Raw genomic sequence first — 27390 nt, forward strand, 5'->3', positions numbered from 1 at the left:
ACTTTCACTGGGAGACTGATCCAGTCCAGACACCGCCATGGCAAAGCACCGCTGAACAGGGCATGCACTGGGTAAGAATGTAAAGACCGCCACATCAAGCATCCTTATCCCATGTGCATCTGGGACAGTGACGGGACAGGAACTTTCACTGGGAGACTGATCCAGTCTGGCCACCAGTCCCCCTCCAGAGCCACTGGCAGATGTTATCTACTTGAGAGACTGTGGCTTTGCACTCCCCAGGATATGGCAGTGGGCAAACCACCCACTGTAGAGACTTAAGAGACTGTGGCTTTGCACTCCCAAGGATGGTACAGTGGGCAAGCCACCCACTGTAGAGACTTGTGAGACTGTGGCTTTGCACTCCCCAGGATGGTACAGTGGGCAACCCACCCACTGTAGAGACTTGAGAGACTGTGGCTTTGCACTCCCCAGGATGGTACAGTGGGCAAGCCACCCACTGTAGAGACTTGTGAGACTGGCTTTGCACTCCCCAGAATACATCAATGGGCATGGACCCCCGTTGTGGATCTGGCTTTGCAGTCATCCGGCTGAGGTGCCCCCCCTTCCCTTCCCCCTGAGGTGCCTGTAGTATTTCTATCTGATGCCCCGGCAGTGTTCTCTCCGATTGAGGACAGGTATCTTTTGTGGGCCTCGCCCATGCATTTTTGGACTAGTGGTGCACGGACATTGCTATGTGCATATCTGCACTACTTCTCGTAATGTATATATTTCTGGCTGATTTTCTTATATATCTGTATATTTTTGACAGACATGTATATTGATACATTACAATGTTTGAACAGATTTCGCTTTGTCTTTGCATTCTTCCGGGGGGATTGTGGGTTGTTACTGTGATTTTTTGGGATGCATTGGTGTGTATGTTGTTATATGTGAGGGTGGGGGTGGGGGTTGGAGTGTTTCGTGGGTGTCCCCCTAGCTTTTGCCTCCCCCTCCCCCATGTCGTAGGTGCTGTACTCATTGTTGTCTTCGGCCGCACCGCTGTTGGTCTTTGTAGATGAGTAGGAATACAAGGGCTGGAAGAATTTGTAATTCGGGGTCCATGGTGTCCTCGTTCCTCATGGGATGTGTTGAGGTGAGCGTTTTCCCATTGCAGTAACTGTTTCCGCCATGTTTTTATCCACGGTGAATCCGCCCCGGAAAAGGTGGCGGATTGGCGGGTTGTGATACTATGGGCGGTACATTGTCTTCCGCCTGTCTGTTGGCGGTGACCACCGCGCTGCTTGTCTATACCGCCGTGGCGGGCGGTGTGTTAAAGTGGCTGTCTTTGTTGGCGGTTTCCGCCAGGGTCATAATTCCCTTTTTTGGTCCGCCGGCCTGTTTGCGGTATTGCCGCACCTTTAACACCGTCCGCCAGGGTTGTAACGACCCCCATAATTTGTAAAGGAATAAGCCATGCACTAGATAAAGCTTTCCTACCGTGTATTTGCCAATCTTGTGTTTCCCCATACACACTTTAGATCAATTTGGTGTCAGTTAGCAATATTTTTGTCTCTTTAGAGGGAGGCAATTTGAGATAACATGACTAAGCATTCTTAGCATCATGCTCTGTAAAAATCTGCAAAATTATTTAAGTATGTTTTAGAACTCTCCATTGGTGGAGTTAGACAATATTCCCATTGTGTGTAATGAAAAACTAATCTCTGGGTACTAGCAGAAAGTAATGATGGTAACAAACATTTCCTCATAATTCGCTGTGTTCATATATATAGCTTCACTTTCAAATACAGTAAAATATACTAGCTCAGAAAGCATGGAATCAACTGATTTTACATCCCAGTTATCAGAAACAACCCCTGGTGTAATAACATCATTCATAGAAACTTTGAAGACACAAAGAATTTGAATGACCTCAGTAGGTCCAAAAATATCATATGGTACTTTATCCCAAACAATCTCATCATCTGAAATGTTAACAAAGTACAATTCTCTTCGGACCTTATGGGATGACAGGTAAGGTGTTAAAACCTCATCTACCAGTTCAACAGCAGAGCATTCAGGAAGATAGTGACCATTTATCAGCAAAAGGAAAACAATGAGAAAACCAATCCAAAGCAGGAAGGCAAGCAATGTCAGCAGTATCCACAGATAGTACCATGGACGAACCAAAGAATTGTTTTTAAGCTAAGTATAAAGCTTATGTGCTCTTGATAAAGTGCAGTGGCTGATGCGGAAGAATTTGAAGAAAAGTCAGCAATGCCATCAAAGTAACCAGAAGAAGTGTGTGCAAAAACTGGAGCCGGTGCAGATCTGGTAGATGTACCCAAAGTCAGTTTTTCATAATAAACTATGTCATCCATTTGTGTTGAATTGGAATATAGAGATCTACATTTTGGAGATTTCTTGTTGATGAAGTGGTGATTGGAATTAACAGTAGTTCATTCTCCGCCCTGCCCAAGCTTGGGGAGACAGCTGTAGCATTGATACTTGTGGAAGCATTGTTGAATGCTTGAAAAGGTATATCCCATTGGGTAGTAAGAGGCAAGGGAACTACCCAGGAATATTTCTGGTCTACTCTACAAGATCAGCCACATGGCGCAATTTGACAATATCAAATGAAACAAAGCAGTTTTCTTTAGAACCTGGCAGTAGTTCCAGTCCTGGGTGTTCCCAGAACTGGAACTGGTGCTTGATATGATGGGCCAAACTCCTTCTTGACAGCAATTTTTTTCACACACTATAGATCCCCAACTTTAGGAATCCAGACGGTAGCTGTTGTAGGCAAATCCCTCAATCCCAAGGTGGCTGCATAGGCAGATGAATTTTCATTACAGAATTGTTGTATTTCCCGTAAAACATCAACATGTTCATGTCAAAAGTGTTTCTGCCTCCACCATGCCAGGGCTGTCAAAATCTGGGACATACATAGGTATCCCAAATAAGCCCTAATAAGGGGTTCATCCTCCCTGGGACCTTCTGGGCAGATTATTTGGTGCTCTCTGGACCCCATATAGATAAAGAAGCCAGGTACGACCAGAACCTAGTACTCTTGCTGTTAAGGACTGCTTTAAGTCTTGTTTTTTTCTCTCTACAACCGAATTACAATCAGGATGATATGGTAACACCCATCATTCCCATGGTGTCCCTGAGTGCCCTGGATGCAAAAGCAGGGCCCTGGTCTGAGTGGAATGCTGCAACTGCATATCTCCTGCTAAAGACTTGCAAATCTTTAATAACAGTTTGAGCGTCAGTTGATTGTTGTGGTCATACCCATAGGAATCCGAAACATGAGTCAACAACTACTAAGATGTATTTATATGCACCATCAGGTTGTAAGAAATCACCAGGGTCCAGGTACACACATTGTAGTGGTTTGTTGCACACTAAGAGGGGTCTGCGTGTCTGTGGTGGGCATCTGATGAAGGACTATTTGATTTGTTGCAGATGTCACAGCAAAGGACATACTGCTTGGTCTGTTTGTATAGACCTCAACACAAATAGCATTTTTGCAGCAGATAGATGGTAGCCACCACACCAGCATGGGCAGAAGCAACACCCTCATGCTCTGCTTTTAAAAGATCTAATCCCTGAACTTTGTTGGGGATCACACAATCACACACAGCTGGAACTGTTGCAAATGCAATATTTTGGGCACTGAGGTGGTAAGAATATTTTTCAGGGTATGTTTTTGGTAAAGGCTTCCCATCATCTGAAGCTTTCACAGCAGCCAGTGTCTCATCATCAAGCTTCATATGAGAACGAATAATTGCAGCAACAGAAGCTGTAGGTACTGCAGATTTGGCAGCTTCATCAGCCAAAGTGTTTCCTACAATGTGTATTCCTACTTGTTGATGGCCCAATGTATGTACTACATGAGCTATTGGTAGCTTGTCTTTAAGATCTGCTTCTCCCCCCACAAACATGTATGTTTGATGGTGTTCCCTTTGGAGTCTCTTACTCAGTTTAGGCACCAATGATGTAAGTAATAATTGAAGGACTGGACACAGTATTATGTATCACACACAGTCAGAGTTGAAAGTTCGGTATCCGAGTGTTCCAGTGCCAAAACTAGAGCCTTGAGCTCTGCAAGTTGTGCTGTGCAGAATTTACCATCCTTCATTACCCCGCTAACAGCTGCACAATATTGGTGTTCGGTACCTACAGCTGGTTGTGCTAAACCATGAGTATAATTGATTATCTGATATTGGTCAAAGGGCAAGATTTTAGTAGACATGGGGTACTTAAGTCCATATTGAAGGGATTCTTGGGTTTGTAGTTTTGAGTCAAAAACATAATCAACATCATTGGCCGTCAGAGATGTTGCCCATTGAATCCAATGTGGATGTAATGCTTTTGCATTCAGGATGCTAGCTTTGATGACAGTGTCAAGGGCTGGAACAGGGGTAACGACAATTATGCGTTTCCCTTTGTCAAGTGGCCTCTTCCTAATGACAGCTAACTGTACAGCAGTCCGTATTTTTCAATTGGTGTGAATCGTTGTTCTGCATTGGTGTACAAATTTGATTTGTTTGGTATGGGCACTGTGTCACCCTCATTAAATGTGTCATAGGTGAACCCGATAGCCCCAGGAGTTACTTTGATGACCACATTTGGTTTATTGTCACATGTCTGAATGTGTTGTGCTTCTAGCATGTCTTCATGCAATGCTCTGAGAATGCGTGGGTCTACTGGTGTCCAGTGTTTGCTTGAAAAGCCTGGACGAGTTAGATCATCAAGAGGTTTTATGCTTTGTGCATATTCAGGAATGGGTTTTCTGTCAAAATTGAAGAAACACAGTAATGACTACAGTATCTTGACGGTGGTTGAAGTTGATAGTATTTTTCTAGAAAGTACGGCCCTTGGCTCTTGCCCTCATCAGATAATTTGTATCCTATGAATAGGACACTAAGAAAAGTAATTTTGGTTTTCTTGAAATTGAATTTGCAGCCTTGGGCAGTGAATCAAAAAGAATGTGATCCACCCAGACTAAATGTGCGTTGAGGTAGTCATCTGCGAGATAGATGTCATCCACATAAAACAATACCTCATCATCAATATCATGTAATATTGATGTTACACGAGCAGAGAACAACCCAGGGCTGTTCTTATGCCCTTGGGGCAAACAATAAAATCTCCTTCATAGCTAAGTGCACAGAAGGCGCTTAAATCCCGGCTTTCAGGTGCTACAAATTGGCAGAAAAAAACATTGGAAATATCCAAGGTCGTTTTGAATTTTTTCATCAATATGTTGTTAATAAGTGCTGTGCTGTGTGCATTTTGGATTTCAAACGTGCATGTGTGACTGTTTTAAATGTCTATAATCTAAGACTATTCTATATGAATGGTCAGGTTTTGCTACTGGAAATAAAGTGTTGTTCATTGCAGGGACACAGTGTTTTATTACTCCCTGGTACTCAAGTTGTGTGAGAATTTCTCTCACTGGTGCTTTCGCCTCATGTTTAATTGGATATTGAGGTTGGATCTGTGGAGTAGATCTACTTGGGTTAACATGGTAGGGGGAATCATTTTCCCAAACTATATGGTTGCGGGTCAGGCTCGAGCCTGTGCCAATGCCCAATCTGAGGTGTAGGCTTCCTTTACTACATCTGGAACCAGGACTGAAAAACAAGACAAAATTTATGTCTTCCTCCTGTCGGAGCGCACGGACAAATTCAGGTGGCCAATCTTTTTCTGCCAATAAAATGTCATAATTTAGTGTTAATTTTCTCCAGCAGATAATGTTAATACTGCGCTCTATGTCCCCTCAATCTGAATGTTTAGTGTGTAAACCCTGTCATATGGGGAGATGCTCCTGTCAGCTTTCTTGACTTCAAGGAAGTTGTCAGTCAGTGTCACATCGAGAAGATCTACAAGATTCTGGCAACATCGTTACCTGTGCCATGCTGTCTAGAGTCACTGCCCACATCCTGTTCTTCAACAACCTTTTCAATATGCGTGACATCTTTGACCAATATTACCACAACCTTTTTCTTTTTGAATTGGGGCTTCTGCTGTGGAAGTTTCTCTTCCTTTTTCATAAAAGTTTCTGAAGAATGTTGTGAGTCCTTTTCAGCTTTACATAATCACTTCGGTGTTCTGACCACCCTTGTCTGTCAGTCTGTTTATTCTGGTGTGTCTTGGAAGGAACGAGATGGGTGACTGTCTGTATATTGGTATCCAATGTTTTTTTTTTTTACGTTTCCCTATTTCTAAGATCTTTTCTCTGAGATCTCCGGTTGCGGAGATTTTCCTCTTTGACTTTGTCTTTATTTTGTTTTTGTTTATCCCAACATTTTTTAGTGCTCTCTTGTGCAAGCTTAGTACTCTCCTTACTGGAAGTACTTTGTAGTTGTGTTTTAGTTGTTCTGGCCTCCAGACTTATTCTACTGCAAGTTTCGGAAATAATCTATCACAGCTCGCGATCCTGATCCCATTGAGGAATCTCCCGGATACCAATTGCCAGTGCTGCTGCTTACCCTTTAATACTGCTTAAAATAATTGAGGAGAATGTGTAAAATTTGTGCATCAGTTTCATCCCCAAATCCAGGGCCAGGGCTACCCCATGTTGGTTTTGAATCTGTTGATGTACCATGTGTCTTGTTATATATCGGAGCAAAGACTGTGCCCCAAGTGGCATTCCATTCCAAATGGCAAGCACTTTCTGAGAACCTTTTGGCTATCGTCTGTTGCTCCTTCCTGCATGGCCTTGGCTGCTGCTGCCGCTGTCTCTTCACAGAACCTGCCGGCTCTGTGTTCGAGGTCCTCCTCCAACCGCAGGCACCTGCCTACACCTCATCCCTCATCCCTGGTGGCCTAGTGGCCATCTGCTTATGTCAGGTCTGTCTGTCTTTTTCTCTTCATTCATATTTCTTTTTCTGTTTTTCTGCCTTTTTTTCACTTTTGTTCACTCTGTTTTGCTTTTGCGTTGCTTTGCTAGCACACGCTTTACTGTAGTGCTTTCCCAGGCGCTGCTGCCCCTGCGTCCCCATCCTCCTAGCGCCTCCTGCCCTCCCGCCTCCCAGCTGACCAATACCTCCCTCCTCCCTCTCTTCTTAAGAGTGGCCGCTGCGCAGTGATGGGAGACTTCACTGACCTTTTGGCCAGCATCCATTGCTCCCTCCTGCGTGGCCACTGCTGCTACTGCTGGCTCTGTGTTCGAGGCCCTCCTCCATCTGCAGGCACCCACCTGTGCCTCATCCCGGGAGGCCTAGTGGCCATCTGCGTCTGTCTGTCTTTTTTTCTCTTCATTCATATTTCTTTTTCTGCCTTCCTATTCACTTTTTTCACCCTTTTGCGCTGCTTTGCTAACATGCACTTTCCCGCTTTCCCATATCACTTTCCCAGATGTTGATGCTCCTACAGCCTCGCCCCCGCCCTCATATCGCTTCCCACCCTCCCAGCTGACCAATCCCTTCCCCCTCCCTCCCCTTCTTAAGGGTGGCTGCTGCACGGTCGCACAGTGGGTGTGCCAAAGGCAAGCCCATCCGCTCCTGCACCGCAACTAGCGCCACAGACACTGGATCTCGCACCATCCACTGATGCAATGCCGGAGCCCTCCATGCACTGAACCCTGGATTTAGAATCACCTGCCACCTTGCTTCACTCAAGGACACCCACAGACCTTTCTCCAGCCGCCACTTCCACCTCACCTTATCTGCATGCCGAACGCCAGTCCGCCCAGTGGAGGGCCCGCCAAATCCACCTCCGGACCATCTCAAGCCCATCCTTCTCAACACAAGAATGCCTTGGAGCTTTGGAACCTGATAGAGACCACCCACCTGGACATCACCTTCCACACTGAGACATGGACAAACTCAATCTCCGGACCGGACATCCCCATCCCCAGCAACTACAAGCTATTCCGCAAAGACCGACCCTCTAGATCATGAGGCGGCATAGCTATCGCCCACAAGACCACCCTCCGACTAACAATCAACACACAGGAATTCTCCCCCCTCATGGAGCACCTCCACTTCCAAGTGCACGCCACTCGGAAGACCACCACCCGTGGATCCCTCATCTACATACCACCAGGCCCACTCCATCCTCAACATCATAGCCCCCCACGCACTCACCTCCAGCAACTACATACTCCTTGTAGACCTCAACTTTCACTTCAACAACCTCAGCGACGGCAACACCTCATCGCTACTCAAGAACCTGGACGCAATCTGGCTTAAGCAACTGGTCACCTCACCAAAGCACACTGCCGGACACAATTTTGACACCCTTTTCCCCACCAGCAGCAACATCATCATCGATGACTCAACCCTGCTACACTGGCCCGACCACCACTGCATTCACTCCTCCATCTCCACACCTACAGTGTACACCTACATAACTCCCCCTCCCACACAGGAGAAGGAACTAGACCACAGAGGATCAACTTGTCGGCACCCTCAGCAATTTGCCACCCTGACGCAACAGATGCCAACACGGCAGCACACAACCTCCACAAATGGATCACCGACTGTGCCAACCCCGGGGCTCCTCTCCGAACGACCATGGGGAAGCACACCACCAAGAAAGCCAGTTGGTTCACCGCCCCACTCCAGGTTTCAAAGCGCACCTGCAGGTGGCTGTAGAAGAATGGGAGGAACAGCAAATCCCCAGAAGACCTTGCAGCCTTCAAATCTGCCACAAGATCCCACCCTGGCCTTATCAGATCCACCAGGAAAACAGCCCTGCAGGATCGCATCAACACCTGCACACACACAACACAAAGAACTCTTCAATGTAATCAACAAATGTGCCAAACCACAAGCCAAGACCACAAACATCCCTCTATCTCAGGACCTCTGCGAGAGACTAGCCACCTTCTTCCTTCCTTGCATTGCTACCAGAAAGCATCAAGATAGAAAACTCCTCTTTGTTGTGCAGCTTCTATGTCTATGAAATCACCAAAGTTTTATTTTTTGTATTCTGATTATCAGGATGTCTTTGATAAAAACAAAAGCTACTGCTTTGCCACCACACCGCAGTTTCATTTGCAGAATCAATTTGATTTCCGGAGCTGAGCTGCCCACTAGCTGCATCCATAATTTGACTGAACCTGAAACAAAACATCTTAGAGAATACTTGGACAATTTACTAGCCTGCGGGTTAATCAGACCTTCCAATCTCCAGAGTCATCTCCTTTGTCTTTGTGCCAAAAAGGGAAGGGGACTTACAGACGTGTATCGATTATAGAGCATTGAACATAGCAACTGTCAAAAATAAATACTCACTACCGCTTATTCAGGTACTTTTAGATCAGGAAAAAATGTCAACCATAAACACTAAGCTAGATCTACGGTTTGCCTACCATGTGAGGACAGTACGAGATGGAGATGAATGGAAGATTGCTTTCCACACTAAGTTTGACCTGTTTGAATATGGTGTCTTGCCATTTGGGTTGTGCAATGCTTCAGTGGCTTTTCAGTTCTTTATAAACAACATTTTGAGGGATTATTTGGATATATTTATCATTGTATATATGGACGAAAGGTTCTGCAGTGTCTTAGAGACAATCCTCTCTTTGCTAAACTAGAAGATGTATTTTCCAGACAACCCAGGTTGAATTCCTCAGATTTTCCTCTCACTGTCAGGTATTCATATGGGTCCCAAGATAAAAAATGATGGATTTAGGCCCTGATCTCTGTACTGGGGGTGAATGTTTGACATTGTTCAGCATTCCGTCCATCACTTGTTCTTTTTGCATTTGCTACCCCAAGTGGGAAGGGTATGCCCAGACGTGGGTCCCGTGCTCCCCATGCCACTGGAATCAAGCTAGCCTGGCTGATGAAGGGTGATACCCTGAAACCGGTCCTAGGGTGCTTGCTTCCAGTCCAGTGAGAACCTGGCTTGGCAGTTCGGGCTGGACTGTTCCCATGGGGAACAGGGTAAGACTGATTTGCATATGGCTGGGTCCAAACTGGAACGGCATGGGTAGCAAAAAAAATATGGATTTAGGCCCAGATCAAAGCCATCCTGCAGAGGCCCAGTCCAAGTTCAGTGCAGGATGTTCAGCAATTTTTTAGTTTTGCCAAGTTTTATAGGCGGTTTATTAGCTACTTTTCTGACATGATTTCTCCAATTATGTAACTATTGTGCAAGGGCAGTACTTTCAGCTGGTCAGAATAGGCTTAACAGGGTTTTGCTGCACTAAAGGAGAAGTTTGACTGCCCCCATTTTAAAGCATGCCAACCCCTCCCGACCTCATTTTGTTGAAGCTGATGTATCCCAAGTTGCATTAGGTGGTGTGTTGTCGCAGAGGGATGATAAAACTGTAAGGATGCTTCTTATTGTCTATTTTTCTAAAACTCTGCTACCAGCTGAGCAGAATTATTAAATTGCTGAGCGAGAGTTATTAGCTATCAAATTCGCATTTCAGGAGTGAAGGCCTTACTTCTTAGGGTCCCCTCATACCGTAACAATAAATTATGACCATAGGAATTTGCAGTTCTTGAGGTCTGCCAAAACACTTACTCCTCGCCAAATGAGATGGGTATTGTTTTTTAACAAGTGCAACTTTGTTATTCCTTATCACCCTGGCACAAGGCAAGCCTGATGCCTTGTCATGTCTAGGCAAGGAAGCTAAGTTGCAACCAGAAAGGCAAACACCTATCAATCCACCAGAAAAAATCATTTGTTTAGGGGAAGGTAGGGAAGAGGACTCTAAGGCGTTTATGAGAGATCTGGTTTTGTCTCTTCATTGTGTGCAGGCTCATGAATGGTTGGATGATTCTGTCAATAGCATCAGTGGTATCATGCCAACAAAATGTATATTCCAACTCCTGAGTTACAACAACAGGTGTTAGATTGGTGTCACTCCACTCCATTAGTTGGCCATCCAGGCGAAAAAAAACTTAAACGTTCTTGTCAGTGATGGTTTGGTAAGATTGTATCACTAAAGATGCACAGGCATATGTTCGGGCCTTTCCCGTATGTGCACAACAAAATGGCTTCCCATTGTGCTTCTGCTGGCAGGCTTCACCCATTCCTCCCAATCCTTGCCACTCCATAAATATTGATTTCATAACTGACTTTCCCCCAACTAATGGGTATACCACTATCCTGGTAGTGGTGGATCTGCTGACAAAGGTGGCTCATTTTCTTCCCCTTAAGAAGATTCCCACGGCGAATGAATTGGTTGACGGATTTATTGGTCTTCTTATTGTAATTCTATATGACTCGATCGTGAAGCATAGTTTGTTCCTAGATTCTGACAGGGGGTCTGTACAGCCCTTCATATCAAAGATTGTTTGTCTTCTGCTTACCACCCACAAGCAGATGGACAAACAGAAGGAACCAGTCTTTAGAACAGTACTTACGATGTTTACTGAGTTCCTGTACCAGCAATTGGGTCCAAGAACTTCCATTAGCAGAATTTGCATACAACAATCACACACATTCAGTAACTAAGATTTCAACCTTTTTTTACTTCCTAGGATATCATCCTAAAGCCATTCCCTTACAAGTACCTTGAGATTTGACAGCAATCCCAGCAGTCAAGTTACGTCACAATAATCTTGTTAATATATGGTCTAACATAAAAAGTGGATTACAACATTTCAAAGACATTATTAAGCCTCAAGCCAATCAACATTGCTGTCCAGTATGTAGTGAAAGGTAAGTTAGGAGAGTTTTGGGTTCCGAAGCGGTCATAGATGTCCTTGATTTTCCGATGGAAGAATACAATAAACATATTATTGGTATGATAAGGGATGAGCCCAGAAGACAGTTCCAACTAAGCTACAGTTCTGGGCGTTCTTTGGGAGCAAAAACTATACCCAATGTATGGCAAGGGAAATATCCAAAACCCTGTTGCTCGAATGTGAATTTACCTTAAAAAACAGAAGACAAGAGGCATTTAGCAAAACAAGAATGGTTTGTTTAATTAAACATTGCAGCCTGGAGAGCAGTTACAGAATCAGGGTCTGAGGACTGTCTCTCAATGTACAATCGGCCGGAGTGTTTTTTTATACATTTGTCTGAGTACCATAAAATAATTAAAACGTCTTGCTTAAGAATGCGAGCAGTCCGTGCACTGCTTGAATGGCAAGAGTCAGAGGGCCACATGTACAAATACATTTTCACATAGACACAGAATGGGTCTGAGAGTTCCGTTGTCCATGTCATTACCAGGTGTGAGCGTACAGCAAGATGCACCGATCTTCGTGCATACCCCACCATCTATTGCAGTCATCAATTCCCACACATACCAAAGTTGCATCTCCATGATGAGGATGGCTCTTAGTTCTTCCTTGATTGCATTAAAGCAGAGGTCAGTGCTGTTCATCATTTGGAGAATTTCCCACCTGGTTATTTGCAACCAGCAGGAGTTTGCATTTGCCTGCAAGGTGAAGAAGGGTATGGACCCTCCCGATGATACTTGTGCATTGGTGAACAGTCTGAATTCCTTTGCAATTTCCTTGTAGTAAGCCCAGCCAAAATAATCAATGCTCACAGCAGCCGCTAAAAGGGGGCATGCAATTGAATATAGTGGGCCACACTGTACTCTGCAAGAGTAGCGCCAACATTTTGGCGCTACTCCTGCAGAGTACATCAATAGAATCAAGAATTCTGATGCTATTGCGCTCTACCCAGCGCCATATCTTAGCTACGACACACACATGGTGGAGGTAAGTGGGTGCTAAGGGATCCAAGAAAAGTGGCGCTGCACTGGGTGCAGCGCCACTTTTCTTAAATAAGCCCGTTAAACTCCTTGACCAGGTTGGGGTGTTTGATATGATAGCTTGGTGGTGGTGCACTTGGAGTTCTGATGGCTGACCTGTTTAGATAGGAACTTAGCTGTTTTGGTTCATTCAAAGAGATACACATGTAATTAGTTTGCTAGTGCTTCAGAGCCAGCCTCAGCGCCTAATTTGGTCTATGTTTTTGGGATGAATATCCTCATCAGTCTACCAGTTGCATTCTGGTGAGGTATGAGGTGGTTATTGCTGCTGGGTGCGTTCCTTAGTGCAAACAAGGCTAGAGGCAGACAGTGGAGCCACATCTTGTTAAGGCTGGTGCAAATTTTACTTATTTTATTTATTTTTTAACATGCCGTTTAGTCTCTCAACAGCACTGTTGCTTTGGGGGTGGTACACTGAGGCTAGTTTATGGGCAATTCCTAAAAGGGTACAGATGTGATTGAAACATGGAGCTGACAAAGTGCTTTCTGTTTTCTGATCAGATGACGCCTGGTACGCCCGTCCTGGGTATTACTTCTCTGACAAGGAACGTTGCTGCTGCTTTGACATCACAGTGCACATAAGGACCAGCTTCGATCCACCTGCAGTATGGGCAGACCACTAAAATCAGGTATTGCTAGTTAGCACATTGATCGATCATGTCAATGAAGTCAATGTGTAACGCGTCTGGGGATAGCCGATGACATGACCTTCAAAGTAGGTTTGGGTGAATAAATTTGGCAGATGGAGCATCAGTTTAAATGCATTGTCATGGTTTTGGTAAGGTTGGGACTTTACCAGTCGGTCTGAAGGTCTGCTTGTATGTTGTCTTTGGCTGTGTGTGGGTAAGTGCAACTGGGGCAAAGCTATGTTGACTAAGCTCTGTGGCATGATGAGTTTCCCTCTGGGTTGTGTCGATATATGAGGTAGTATAAAATCTGCATGCAGCCCATCGCTACCCATCACTCATTTTCTTCAGACCATGCTGTTCCCTGCAGTTCCCTCAAGTACAACCCTGCGGTTTCTGTGTAAGGCTTGTCCTAAGGGAGTTCCACCTCTGATGCCTGTTGTAAGGGAAGTACATGTGCCCCCTCAACTTTACCATAAGCTTCCATTTTTGCATATTGGTCGGCTAATGCATTTCCACTGGAGACCCCGGTATGAGTGGTGCACTGTACCAGGGCCATGCGTTTTGGTAGTGTCAGCATGTCAATCAGTAATTCTAAGAGGTCCCGATGTACAACGGGTGTACCGTTTAATTTTAGAAACCCTCTCCTTTTTCACCTTCCTATGCTAGAGTGCACCGTCGTGGTGACGTAGGATGAATCTAATTAAATGGTTACAGTCTTCACCAAGCTTTGGGTGAGGGCTTCGATTAATGCTGTCAGCTCTGCCGCCTCTGCTGAGAGGTGGGGAAGAGAGTTAGCTGTGCGGTGACCTGCAATTTTTCTGACAGCACGTGGTTACGGGCCATTACTACCTCCGCACCATGTCTCTTGCCCCATTCTTTTGATCTATCATGGAGGAGCCCTCAATGGACAGTGCCTCATTATCTAGGATGGGATTCTCATCTGCCTGGCTGATCCCCTCGTGATGTATGTCGCACAGTCATGGACCTCTTCCCTCTCTTGAACCTCGTGAGCTAGAAAGGTGGCTGAGTTTACTAGGTTGCACCGTACTACTTTTAGTGATGGCCTGGAGAGAATCAGTTCATAATCTGAAACCCATTGGGTAGTCAGCGTGCACTTGCTGTTTTGGATAACCGCAAATACTGTTAGTTCTGCATACAGTGTCAGCAGTGCCCCCATACAGTGTCAGTGGTGTGCAAAGAATTCCATTTCTTCTATTGCTACTATCTCCCTTTCCTCAACCCTGCTAGTTGTCTCACTGTCCAGAACTGCTATGAATCTCCCTGTCACTTGGGTGTGTTCCCTGGAACCAGAGGGAATGTGTGTTCTCCGTGCCACTGAGGTTTGGTGGGCTGAACGCAAAGGATGGGGGTTCGAACTTCGGGGAGCTCCAGCGTTGGACTGGGTTGGTGTTGGGATTGCCTGGGTTTGTTGGGCTGTTAGTCTGTCATGCCTAGATCTAACAGCTTGTTGTTCGGTAGGGACTGTGAGAAGGTAGCCTCTTTCTAGCCTTGTTACCCCCACTTTTGGCCTGTTTGTGAGTGTATGTCAGGGTGTTTGTCACTGTTTTCACTGTCTCACTGGGATCCTGATAGCCAGGCCTCAGTGCTCATAGTGAAAACACTATGTTTTCAGTATGTTTGTTATGTGTCACTGGGATCCTGCTGGTCAGGACCCCAGTGCTCATAGGGTTGTGGCCTATATGTATGTGTCACTGGGACCCTGTCACACAGGGCCCCAGTGCTCATAGGTGTGCATGTATATGTTCCCTGTGTGGTGCCTAACTGTCTCACTGAGGCTCTGCTAACCAGAACCTCAGTGGTTATGCTCTCTCATTACTTTCAAATTGTCACTAACAGGCTAGTGACCATTTTTACCAATTTACATTGGCTTACTGGAACACCCTTATAATTCCCTAGTATATGGTACTGAGGTACCCAGGGTATTGGGGTTCCAGGAGATCCCTATGGGCTGCAGCATTTCTTTTGCCACCCATAGGGAGCTCTGACAATTCTTACACAGGCCTGCCACTGCAGCCTGAGTGAAATAACGTCCACGTTATTTCACAGCCATTTTACACTGCACTTAAGTAACTTATAAGTCACCTATATGTCTAACCTTTACCTGGTAAAGGTTAGGTGCAAAGTTACTTAGTGTGAGGGCACCCTGACACTAGCCAAGGTGCCCCCACATTGTTCAGAGCCAATTCCCTGAACTTTGTGAGTGCGGGGACACCATTACACGCGTGCACTACATATAGGTCACTACCTATATGTAGCTTCACAATGGTAACTCTGAATATGGCCATGTAACATGTCTATGATCATGGAATTGCCCCCTCTATGCCATCCTGGCATAGTTGGCACAATCCCATGATCCCAGTGGTCTGTAGCACAGACCCTGGTACTGCCAAACTGCCCTTCCTGGGGTTTCACTGCAGCTGCTGCTGCTGCTGCTGCCAACCCCTCAGACAGGCAGCTGCCCTCCTGGGGTCCAGCCAGGCCTGGCCCAGGATGGCAGAACAAAGAACTTCCTCTGAGAGAGGGTGTGACACCCTCTCCCTTTGGAAAATGGTGTGAAGGCAGGGGAGGAGTAGCCTCCCCCAGCCTCTGGAAATGCTTTCTTGGGCACAGATGTGCCCAATTCTGCATAAGCCAGTCTACACCGGTTCAGGGACCCCTTAGCCCCTGCTCTGGCGCGAAACTGGACAAAGGAAAGGGGAGTGACCACTCCCCTGACCTGCACCTCCCCTGGGAGGTGTCCAGAGCTCCTCCAGTGTGCTCCAGACCTCTGCCATCTTGGAAACAGAGGTGCTGCTGGCACACTGGACTGCTCTGAGTGGCCAGTGCCACCAGGTGACGTCAGAGACTCCTGCTGATATGCTCCTTCAGGTGTTAGTAGCCTATCCTCTCTCCTAAGTAGCCAAACCCTCTTTTCTGGCTATTTAGGGTCTCTGTCTCTGGGGAAACTTCAGATAACGAATGCAAGAGCTCATCCGAGTTCCTCTGCATCTCCCTCTTCACCTTCTGATAAGGAATCGACTGCTGACCGCGCTGGAAGCCTGCAAACCTGCAACATAGTAGCAAAGACGACTACTGCAACTCTGTAACGCTGATCCTGCCGCCTTCTCGACTGTTTTCCTGCTTGTGCATGCTGTGGGGGTAGCCGGCCTCCTCTCTGCACCAGAAGCTCCGAAGAAATCTCCCGTGGGTCGACGGAATCTTCCCCCTGCAACCGCAGGCACCAAAAAGCTGCATTACCGGTCCCTTGGGTCTCCTCTCAGCACGACGAGCGAGGTCCCTCGAATCCAGCGACTCTGTCCAAGTGACCCCCACAGTCCAGTGACTCTTCAGTCCAAGTTTGGTGGAGGTAAGTCCTTGCCTCACCTCGCTGGGCTGCATTGCTGGGAACCGCGACTTTGCAGCTACTCCGGCCCCTGTGCACTTCCGGCGGAAATCCTTTGTGCACAGCCAAGCCTGGGTCCACGGCACTCTAACCTGCATTGCACGACTTTCTAAGTTGGTCTCCGGCGACGTGGGACTCCTTTGTGCAACTTCGGCGAGCACCGTTTCACGCATCCTCGTAGTGCCTGTTTCTGGCACTTCTCTAGGTGCTACCTGCTTCAGTGAGGGCTCTTTGTCTTGCTTGACGTCCCCTCTCTCTTCAGGTCCAATTTGCGACCTCCTGGTCCCTCCTGGGCCCCAGCAGCGTCCAAAAACGCCAAACGCATGATTTGCAGCTAGCAAGGCTTGTTGGCGTTCTTTCGGCGGGAAAACACTTCTGCACGACTCTCCAAGGCGAGAGGGATCTGTCCACCAAAGGGGAAGTTTCTAGCCCTTTTCGTTCCTGCAGAAACCTCAGCTTCTTCTGTCCAGTAGAAGCTTCTTTGCACCCGCAGCTGGCATTTCCTGGGCATCTGCCCATCTCCGACTTGCTTGTGACTTTTGGACTTGGTCCCCTTGTTCCACAGGTACCCTAGATTGGAAATCCACAGTTGTTGCATTGCTGGTTTGTGTCTTTCCTGCATTATTCCTCTAACACGACTACTTTGTCCTTAGGGGAACTTTAGTGCACTTTGCACTCACTTTTCAGGGTCTTGGGGAGGGTTATTTTTCTAACTCTCACTATTTTCTAATAGTCCCAGCGACCCTCTACAAGGTCACATAGGTTTGGGGTCCATTCGTGGTTCGCATTCCACTTTTGGAGTATATGGTTTGTGTTGCCCCTATCCCTATGTTTCCCCATTGCATCCTATTGTAACTATACATTGTTTGCACTGTTTTCTAAGACTATACTGCATATTTTTGCTATTGTGTATATATATCTTGTGTATATTTCCTATCCTCTCCCTGAGGGTACACTCTAAGATACTTTGGCATATTGTCATAAAAATAAAGTACCTTTATTTTTAGTATAACTGTGTATTGTGTTTTCTTATGATATTGTGCATATGACACTAAGTGGTACTGTAGTAGCTTCACACGTCTCCTAGTTCAGCCTAAGCTGCTCTGCTAAGCTACCATTATCTATCAGCCTAAGCTGCTAGACACCCTATACACTAATAAGGGATAACTGGGCCTGGTGCAAGGTGCAAGTACCCCTTGGTACTCACTACAAGCCAGTCCAGCCTCCTACATTGGTTGAGCAGTGGTGGGATAAGTGCTTGAGACTACTTACCACTCTTGTCATTGTCCTTTTCATAAGAGAAAAATATACAAAACAAGGTCAGTGTATATACACATAGCCAAAAAGTTTTGCATTTCCTCTTTTCACTCTTTTCTAAGTGCTGAAAAGTACCTCTAAACTTTCAAAAAGTTCTTAAAAGTTTAAAAAGTTTTTTCTGTCTTTCCAAAAAGTTCTGAAAACTTTTTTCTCTTTTTCTATCACTTTAACTCTCTCTAAAAATGTCTGGCACAGGCCAAAGTGTTGATCTGTCCAAACTTGCATATGACAACCTTAGCTGGAAAAGAGCAAGGAGTCTCTGTATAGAGAGAGGTTTGAGTGTAGGGAAGAATCCTTCCTTGGAACTGTTACTTAACATGCTTAGAGAACAGGATAAGGCCATAGGTGCCCCATCTGTTGAAAAAGTACCTAATAGTTCCCAATCTGATTCAGGGACTCCCCCAGGAAAAGATTCAGGAAAGAAACTTCCTAGCCTGCCCATTACTAGACAATCTAGCATAGATGGTAATGATGATGAGCCACACCAAATAAATAGTGTTGTCTCACATCATAGCAAAAGCATTTATTCTCACCATACTGGTAGTAATGTTTCTGTAAACCAAGCTGTTAGGGTGGCTTCTGTAAGGGACAGGTCTCCTTCTGTTCATTCCCATCATAGCTCTGTTTCTAGAAATGTCCCTCCCACCAACCCTGATGACAGAATGTTAGAGAGGGAACTCAATAAGTTGAGGGTGGAACAAACCAGACTGAAGCTTAAAAAGCAACAGCTGGATTTGGATAGACAGTCTTTTGAATTAGAGAAGGAAAGACAGAAGTTGGGTTTAGATACCCATGGTGGCAGCAGCAGTATTCCCCATAGTCATCCTGCAAAAGAGCATGATTCCAGGAATCTGCACAAGATAGTTCCCCCTTATAAGGAGGGGGATGACATTAACAAGTGGTTTGCTGCACTTGAGAGGGCCTGTGTTGTACAGGATGTCCCTCAAAGGCAGTGGGCTGCTATCCTATGGCTATCATTTAGTGGAAAAGGTAGGGATAGGCTCCTTACTGTGAAAGAAAATGATGCTAATAACTTTACAGTTCTTAAGAATGCACTCCTGGATGGTTATGGCTTAACCACTGAACAGTACAGGATAAAGTTCAGAGAGACCAAAAAGGAGTCTTCACAAGACTGGGTTGATTTCATTGACCATTCAGTGAAGGCCTTGGAGGGGTGGTTACATGGCAGTAAAGTTACTGATTATGAAAGCCTGTATAACACAATCCTGAGAGAGCATATACTTAATAATTGTGTGTCTGATTTGTTGCACCAGTACCTGGTAGACTCTGATCTGACCTCTCCCCAAGAATTGGGAAAGAAGGCAGACAAATGGGTCAGAACAAGGGTGAACAGAAAAGTTCATACAGGGGGTGACAAAGATGGCAATAAGAAGAAAGATGGTGAAAAATCTCAAGATAAGCATGGGGATAAGGGTAAAACCAAAGATCCCACTTCAAATCTTAAACACTCTTCAGAGGGTGGGGATAAAACAAATTCTTCCTCTTCTTCCCAACCTGCACACATTAAAAAGCCTTGGTGCTTTGTGTGTAAAAACAGAGGCCATAGGCCAGGGGATAAGTCCTGTCCAGGTAAACCCCCTGAGCCTACCACCACTAATACATCAAGCTCTAGTGCCCCTAGCAGTAGTGGTACTAGTGGTGGGACTGCTGGCAACAGTCAAGCAAAGGGTGTAGTTGGGTTCACTTATGGGTCCATAGTGGAAACTGATGTAATCAGTCCCAAGACAGTTTCTGTCACACCTAGTGGCATTGGCCTTGCCACACTGGCTGCTTGTCCCCTTACAATGGATAAGTACAGGCAGACAGTTTCAATAAATGGTGTTGAGGCCTTGGCCTACAGGGACACAGGTGCCAGTATCACTTTGGTGACTGAAAACCTAGTGCACCCTGATCAACACATCATTGGACAACAGTATAAGATTATTGATGTCCATAACTCCACTAAGTTTCTTCCCTTAGCTATAATTCAGTTTAGTTGGGGTGGAGTTACTGTCCCTAAGCAGGTGGTGGTATCACCTAGCTTACCTGTAGACTGTCTCTTAGGTAATGACCTAGAGGCCTCAGGTTGGGCTGATGTAGAGTTTTATGCCCATGCAGCCATGCTGGGCATCCCTGAGGAATTGTTCCCTCTCATTTCTACTGAAATGAAAAAGCAAAGGAGAGAAGGCCTGAAAACTCAGGATCCCTCTCCAACAACAGGTAAAAGGGGTATCACAGTATCCCCTAACCACCCTACCATTCAGGATACCATTCCTGTGGTGGGAGAAACCTCTCCTGGGGTGGCACCTGTTCCAAGGGAATCATCAGTTAGCAAAACTGTACTCCCTGAGGTAGAAGTACCTCTCTGTGGGATAACTAACATTGGTGACAGAAAGAGCACCCTTTTAGTTAACATGGAGCATCCCTCCAACCCTCCCAGAGAAACTTTAGTGCAGAAACTCTGCACTGCCTCACAACACTTAGGACAGCATCCCTGCCCTAGTGTGGAGCTGATAGGACAGCATCCCTGCCCTGCTCCAACTCAAGAGAAACAGCATCCCTGTTCTCTCTTCCAGCCATATGGACAAAGTTTTTGCCCAGCTATGGCTTTACTGAGACAGCATCCCTGTCTGGCATTTCCATCATTACACATAGGTTCAGTGGATAATTCCCACTGCTCTAAACTAAAACTTACTGATAGAAACTCTGAAAATACATCTTCACATTGTTGCTTAGCTAAAAAACTTCAAACAGGGTGGTTTACATCCCCACAGGGAAGTAACCATATAGTGGATGATAAAGGGAGTAACCAGTCTATTGCAGAGCTACTCTCTACTTATCACCACTTAGACAATAAAGTCTCAACTGGCCAAGGTTAGCCTTATTGTCCTTCGTTTGGGGGGGGGGTTGTGTGAGAAGGTAGCCTCTTTCTAGCCTTGTTACCCCCACTTTTGGCCTGTTTGTGAGTGTATGTCAGGGTGTTTGTCACTGTTTTCACTGTCTCACTGGGATCCTGATAGCCAGGCCTCAGTGCTCATAGTGAAAACACTATGTTTTCAGTATGTTTGTTATGTGTCACTGGGATCCTGCTGGTCAGGACCCCAGTGCTCATAGGGTTGTGGCCTATATGTATGTGTCACTGGGACCCTGTCACACAGGGCCCCAGTGCTCATAGGTGTGCATGTATATGTTCCCTGTGTGGTGCCTAACTGTCTCACTGAGGCTCTGCTAACCAGAACCTCAGTGGTTATGCTCTCTCATTACTTTCAAATTGTCACTAACAGGCTAGTGACCATTTTTACCAATTTACATTGGCTTACTGGGACACCCTTATAATTCCCTAGTATATGGTACTGAGGTACCCAGGGTATTGGGGTTCCAGGAGATCCCTATGGGCTGCAGCATTTCTTTTGCCACCCATAGGGAGCTCTGACAATTCTTACACAGGCCTGCCACTGCAGCCTGAGTGAAATAACGTCCACGTTATTTCACAGCCATTTTACACTGCACTTAAGCAACTTATAAGTCACCTATATGTCTAACCTTTACCTGGTAAAGGTTAGGTGCAAAGTTACTTAGTGTGAGGGCACCCTGGCACTAGCCAAGGTGCCCCCACATTGTTCAGAGCCAATTCCCTGAACTTTGTGAGTGCGGGGACACCATTACACGCGTGCACTACATATAGGTCACTACCTATATGTAGCTTCACAATGGTAACTCCGAATATGGCCATGTAACATGTCTATGATCATGGAATTGCCCCCTCTATGCCATCCTGGCATAGTTGGCACAATCCCATGATCCCAGTGGTCTGTAGCACAGACCCTGGTACTGCCAAACTGCCCTTCCTGGGGTTTCACTGCAGCTGCTGCTGCTGCCAACCCCTCAGACAGGCAGCTGCCCTCCTGGGGTCCAGCCAGGCCTGGCCCAGGATGGCAGAACAAAGAACTTCCTCTGAGAGAGGGTGTGACACCCTCTCCCTTTGGAAAATGGTGTGAAGGCAGGGGAGGAGTAGCCTCCCCCAGCCTCTGGAAATGCTTTCTTGGGCACAGATGTGCCCAATTCTGCATAAGCCAGTCTACACCGGTTCAGGGACCCCTTAGCCCCTGCTCTGGCGCGAAACTGGACAAAGGAAAGGGGAGTGACCAGTCCCCTGACCTGCACCTCCCCTGGGAGGTGTCCAGAGCTCCTCCAGTGTGCTCCAGACCTCTGCCATCTTGGAAACAGAGGTGCTGGTGGCACACTGGACTGCTCTGAGTGGCAAGTGCCACCAGGTGACGTCAGAGACTCCTGCTGATAGGCTCCTTCAGGTGTTAGTAGCCTATCCTCTCTCCTAAGTAGCCAAACCCTCTTTTCTGGCTATTTAGGGTCTCTGTCTCTGGGGAAACTTCAGATAACGAATGCAAGAGCTCATCCGAGTTCCTCTGCATCTCCCTCTTCACCTTCTGATAAGGAATCGACTGCTGACCGCGCTGGAAGCCTGCAAACCTGCAACATAGTAGCAAAGACGACTACTGCAACTCTGTAACGCTGATCCTGCCGCCTTCTCGACTGTTTTCCTGCTTGTGCATGCTGTGGGGGTAGCCGGCCTCCTCTCTGCACCAGAAGCTCCGAAGAAATCTCCCGTGGGTCGACGGAATCTTCCCCCTGCAACCGCAGGCACCAAAAAGCTGCATTACCGGTCCCTTGGGTCTCCTCTCAGCATGACGAGCGAGGTCCCTCGAATCCAGCGACTCTGTCCAAGTGACCCCCACAGTCCAGTGACTCTTCAGTCCAAGTTTGGTGGAGGTAAGTCCTTGCCTCACCTCGCTGTGCTGCATTGCTGGGAACCGCGACTTTGCAGCTACTCCGGCCCCTGTGCACTTCCGGCGGAAATCCTTTGTGCACAGCCAAGCCTGGGTCCACGGCACTCTAACCTGCATTGCACGACTTTCTAAGTTGGTCTCCGGCGACGTGGGACTCCTTTGTGCAACTTCGGCAAGCACCGTTTCACGCATCCTCGTAGTGCCTGTTTCTGGCACTTCTCCGGGTGCTACCTGCTTCAGTGAGGGCTCTTTGTCTTGCTCGACGTCCCCTCTCTCTTCAGGTCCAATTTGCGACCTCCTGGTCCCTCCTGGGCCCCAGCAGCGTCCAAAAACGCCAAACGCACGATTTGCAGCTAGCAAGGCTTGTTGGCGTTCTTTCGGCGGGAAAACACTTCTGCACGACTCTCCAAGGCGAGAGGGATCCGTCCACCAAAGGGGAAGTCTCTAGCCCTTTTCGTTCCTGCAGAAACCTCAGCTTCTTCTGTCCAGTAGAAGCTTCTTTGCACCCGCAGCTGGCATTTCCTGGGCATCTGCCCATCTCCGACTTGCTTGTGACTTTTGGACTTGGTCCCCTTGTTCCACAGGTACCCTAGATTGGAAATCCACAGTTGTTGCATTGCTGGTTTGTGTCTTTCCTGCATTATTCCTCTAACACGACTACTTTGTCCTTAGGGGAACTTTAGTGCACTTTGCACTCACTTTTCAGGGTCTTGGGAAGGGTTATTTTTCTAACTCTCACTATTTTCTAATAGTCCCAGCGACCCTCTACAAGGTCACATAGGTTTGGGGTCCATTCGTGGTTCACATTCCACTTTTGGAGTATATGGTTTGTGTTGCCCCTATCCCTATGTTTCCCCATTGCATCCTATTGTAACTATACATTGTTTGCACTGTTTTCTAAGACTATACTGCATATTTTTGCTATTGTGTATATATATCTTGTGTATATTTCCTATCCTCTCCCTGAGGGTACACTCTAAGATACTTTGGCATATTGTCATAAAAATAAAGTACCTTTATTTTTAGTATAACTGTGTATTGTGTTTTCTTATGATATTGTGCATATGACACTAAGTGGTACTGTAGTAGCTTCACACGTCTCCTAGTTCAGCCTAAGCTGCTCTGCTAAGCTACCATTATCTATCAGCCTAAGCTGCTAGACACCCTATACACTAATAAGGGATAACTGGGCCTGGTGCAAGGTGCAAGTACCCCTTGGTACTCACTACAAGCCAGTCCAGCCTCCTACAGGGACCCTTTGGGCTCCATCGACCGGTGGATTGGTGTAACCTAATACAGGGATAGCGGATATTGGGGAGAGTACCTCCACACCTGCATATGGCGGGGGAGGTGCGTACGCCTTGCCTGCTGACTGTGGGGTGGTGATGCCGGCCTGGGCTTCCTCAAAGATGGCCCATAATTCTAGTTATGCTCCTCTCATGTCCTTCTTTTGCTCTGTGTATTTTGTCTGTATGTGTTTTCTTATGTGTTCAATTATGTTAGTGTCAAAAGTTCCCTCCTTTGGCCAAGGGAATTCATGTGCCTTGGTGTGTTATGGGATCTTAAGTTATATGCTTCTAAGTTTTCTGGTTTTAGGGAGTCTTTAGCATTGATAGCGGGGAAATATATACACAGCGGTTACTAGTTCTTCTGTGGTAGTGGGGAAATATATACACGGGGATTGCTAGATCTAATGAGCGCAGCATTATTTACAAATGCATCAAAATAAACATTTAACGAACACAAATAACAATGCATATGAGTGTCACAACCTATAAGAAAGTGCAGTTGTTAATGCAAACTTATGAAATTTGGCATCAAAATAACAAGGTTAACTTTGGTATCAAATAGCTATTTGTGAGAATTAGCAACATCTTCATAGCACATTAAATCATCGACAAAACACAATAATCAAGACAAAACACAGTTACATTAATTTACCAGTACCACAATATCAAAACGACACAATTTCAACTGGCACAAAGAAAAACTGACAAAGCACCAAGTGGTGACTTTGTTAAAAAATACCTTAGCCCGCTCCTATTGCATGCTATCCTTTGTCCAGGGGAAGCTCTACGCAGTACTCGGGACTAAGTGAGCCTGATAATCTTGTTAATATTGCCTCCAGGGCAAGGTAACAATTTAAGCAGCGAAAAAAGGGATAGCTTTAACAACCATAGGCCCTTCTTGGCCAAACACAAGCTATGCCTAACCTACTGGATCCCAATCGTTTGTCTTCCCTAACATCTGAATTGCACCCTATATCATACCCAGGGGTTATGTGTACCATCTTTATCATGCCCAACAGTCCAAGCGAACAACAACACCTTTTTCTTCTTTCAAATACCAACAGTGCTAAGAAACCTATGGCACTGAGAAACTCTTTTAGACTAGATAGCAAGATTGAGGTGCTGACCCTATAATCACACCCAGGACTGATGAATACCATCTGTCTCACACCCACCGGTCCAAGAGAAAAAAAGCCAAACATCCACCTTTCCTAGCGTGCTGACTATGGAAAAAGTGACTTCTGCGGGTTAAATGTTTCCTAGTTTGCCATTCTCCAAATGCTGGACTAATGCACTGATGTAGTCTCTTACGCTTCTGACAGTGGCATCAGGACGGACTTCCACCTAGCGAATTCAGCAGAACTTTCAATCAATTGCGGCGTCTACTCATCTTTCTTTTTGCGCAACTGTGAATCTGTCTGGGCGACGTCTCCTTCCTTCGGTCACAGTCGGGCCAGAGGAACCAAACAGCTCCTATCTGGCTCTTCAAAATGTTGCTTGTGTGTGCATTTACCTTTAAAAACAGAAGACAAGAGGCATTTGGCAAAACAAGAACAGTTTGTTTTATAAAAACATTATGGCCGGGAGAGCAGCTACAGAACCGGGACTGTCTCACAATGTACAATTGGTCAGAGTGTTTTTTTAATACATTTCTTTGAGTACCATAAAATAATTAAAACATTCCTTTCTTGGTTAAGAATGCAAACAGTTGTCATGGAGTCATAAATAAGGTCCTGATAACAAATGCAGGTGGGCCTTGATTTTTGTGTGGACACAATGTGGGCCAACGAGTACGTGTCCAGATGTCCGGCCTGAGAGGTGCATGGTTGCTGTGTTCTGATTGGTTAAGTATTCCTAACTACATGTGACATCTAATTTTATGATGTTTTTGGGAATGCACGCACCCCTCTGGCCATGTGTGTTTTATTGAGGCCAGTCTCTTGGGATTATTGTGGTGTTGCTGCGCCTATCTGTGGGATTTGATCTAAGTTTCTTGTTTGTGCATTTGTCTGCCAGCTACACGCTGACCCACCTGTGACCTGTTAGTCAGTAACCTCAGGCCTAGGTCTCAGAGCCTGCCTGACCACATATCTTCGTGCCAGGTTAATGCAGAGATTATGGCAGGGGAATCTAATAGTGGTGATGGGACTTCGTTCCTATATATGAATGTATCGGGTGCATCAGCTGGTCCAATATTAACAATACCAGTCACTCTGGAGTCCAATAAGATGGTCATACTCTTGCCCAGCTGAGTAGAAATCACTAACGTAAATTATATGGTAAAGTGTTTAGGAACACGAGCCACTGTATTTGCCAAATACTGAGGAGTCTCACAATAAACAGTAGTGGAAGGGTCGATCTCCAGCCCCTTCAAGCATTTTAGTTTTCCAACACATTGTTGTGCAGATCTGCTAGGGCCACAGTCTTTCTAGGTATCTTTGGCTTTACTGGACATTCTCTAGCAAAATTACCCAATTTTCCGCAATATAGACACAAGTTCAATCTACATATGTTTTCCTTCTCCTCAGCAGAAAGGGGATCACAAACCCCCCCTATCTGCATAGGTTCACTGTTGTCTCTTCTTTGTACTGACTCCTTCTTTTCACTGCGAAACACCAAAACACAGGGCAAATCACTCCTTGCCTTGCTCCCAACCTGTGGTCTAATTTAAGCACTAGATCAATAAAGGATCAACAGTCCTCCGGAGGGCAAACAATCTGAGACAGTATATCTTTAAGATCATCACTGAGCGTCCGATAAAAAAGAGAGGTTCTTTTCTCCTCTGGTCAATATGTTTCAGCAACTAGCCTATTAAAGGTTGTGACATATGTAATCACATCCTATGAACCTTGATTCATAGTCAGTAATTTATTATCACTGGCTTAAATAAACCTATGTTTTGCGAATAGCGTCCGCATTTTCTCTTTAAACTGAACAAAATTGGATCATCGTTCTCAACCAAGTGAATGGCCCAAGTGGCCACATTACAAGCTAAATAGGAGATCACAAAGGCCACTTTAGCTGTATCATGAGGGAAAGCAGCCGAACAACAGAGAAACTGAAAATGACATTGATTCATGAAAACGCTATATTTTGTACCATCTCCATCAAACCGTACTGGTACTTCTATAAAAATAGAGGAACTCCACACACCCCGTCTACCTCCGACTAGTGGTATGGGTCATACCCTTTTGCGGTTATCCAGATTTGGAACTTCCACATGCAGAGTATGCCTACAGTACAAATCCTACACTAGATAGCACACACTCATCTTTGCTCCAGGACACAAGATTATATGTTGTGCAAGGCAGAA

This window comes from Pleurodeles waltl, chromosome 1_2 (genome assembly GCF_031143425.1).
Source record: "Pleurodeles waltl isolate 20211129_DDA chromosome 1_2, aPleWal1.hap1.20221129, whole genome shotgun sequence".
Classification (NCBI taxonomy): domain Eukaryota; kingdom Metazoa; phylum Chordata; class Amphibia; order Caudata; family Salamandridae; genus Pleurodeles; species Pleurodeles waltl.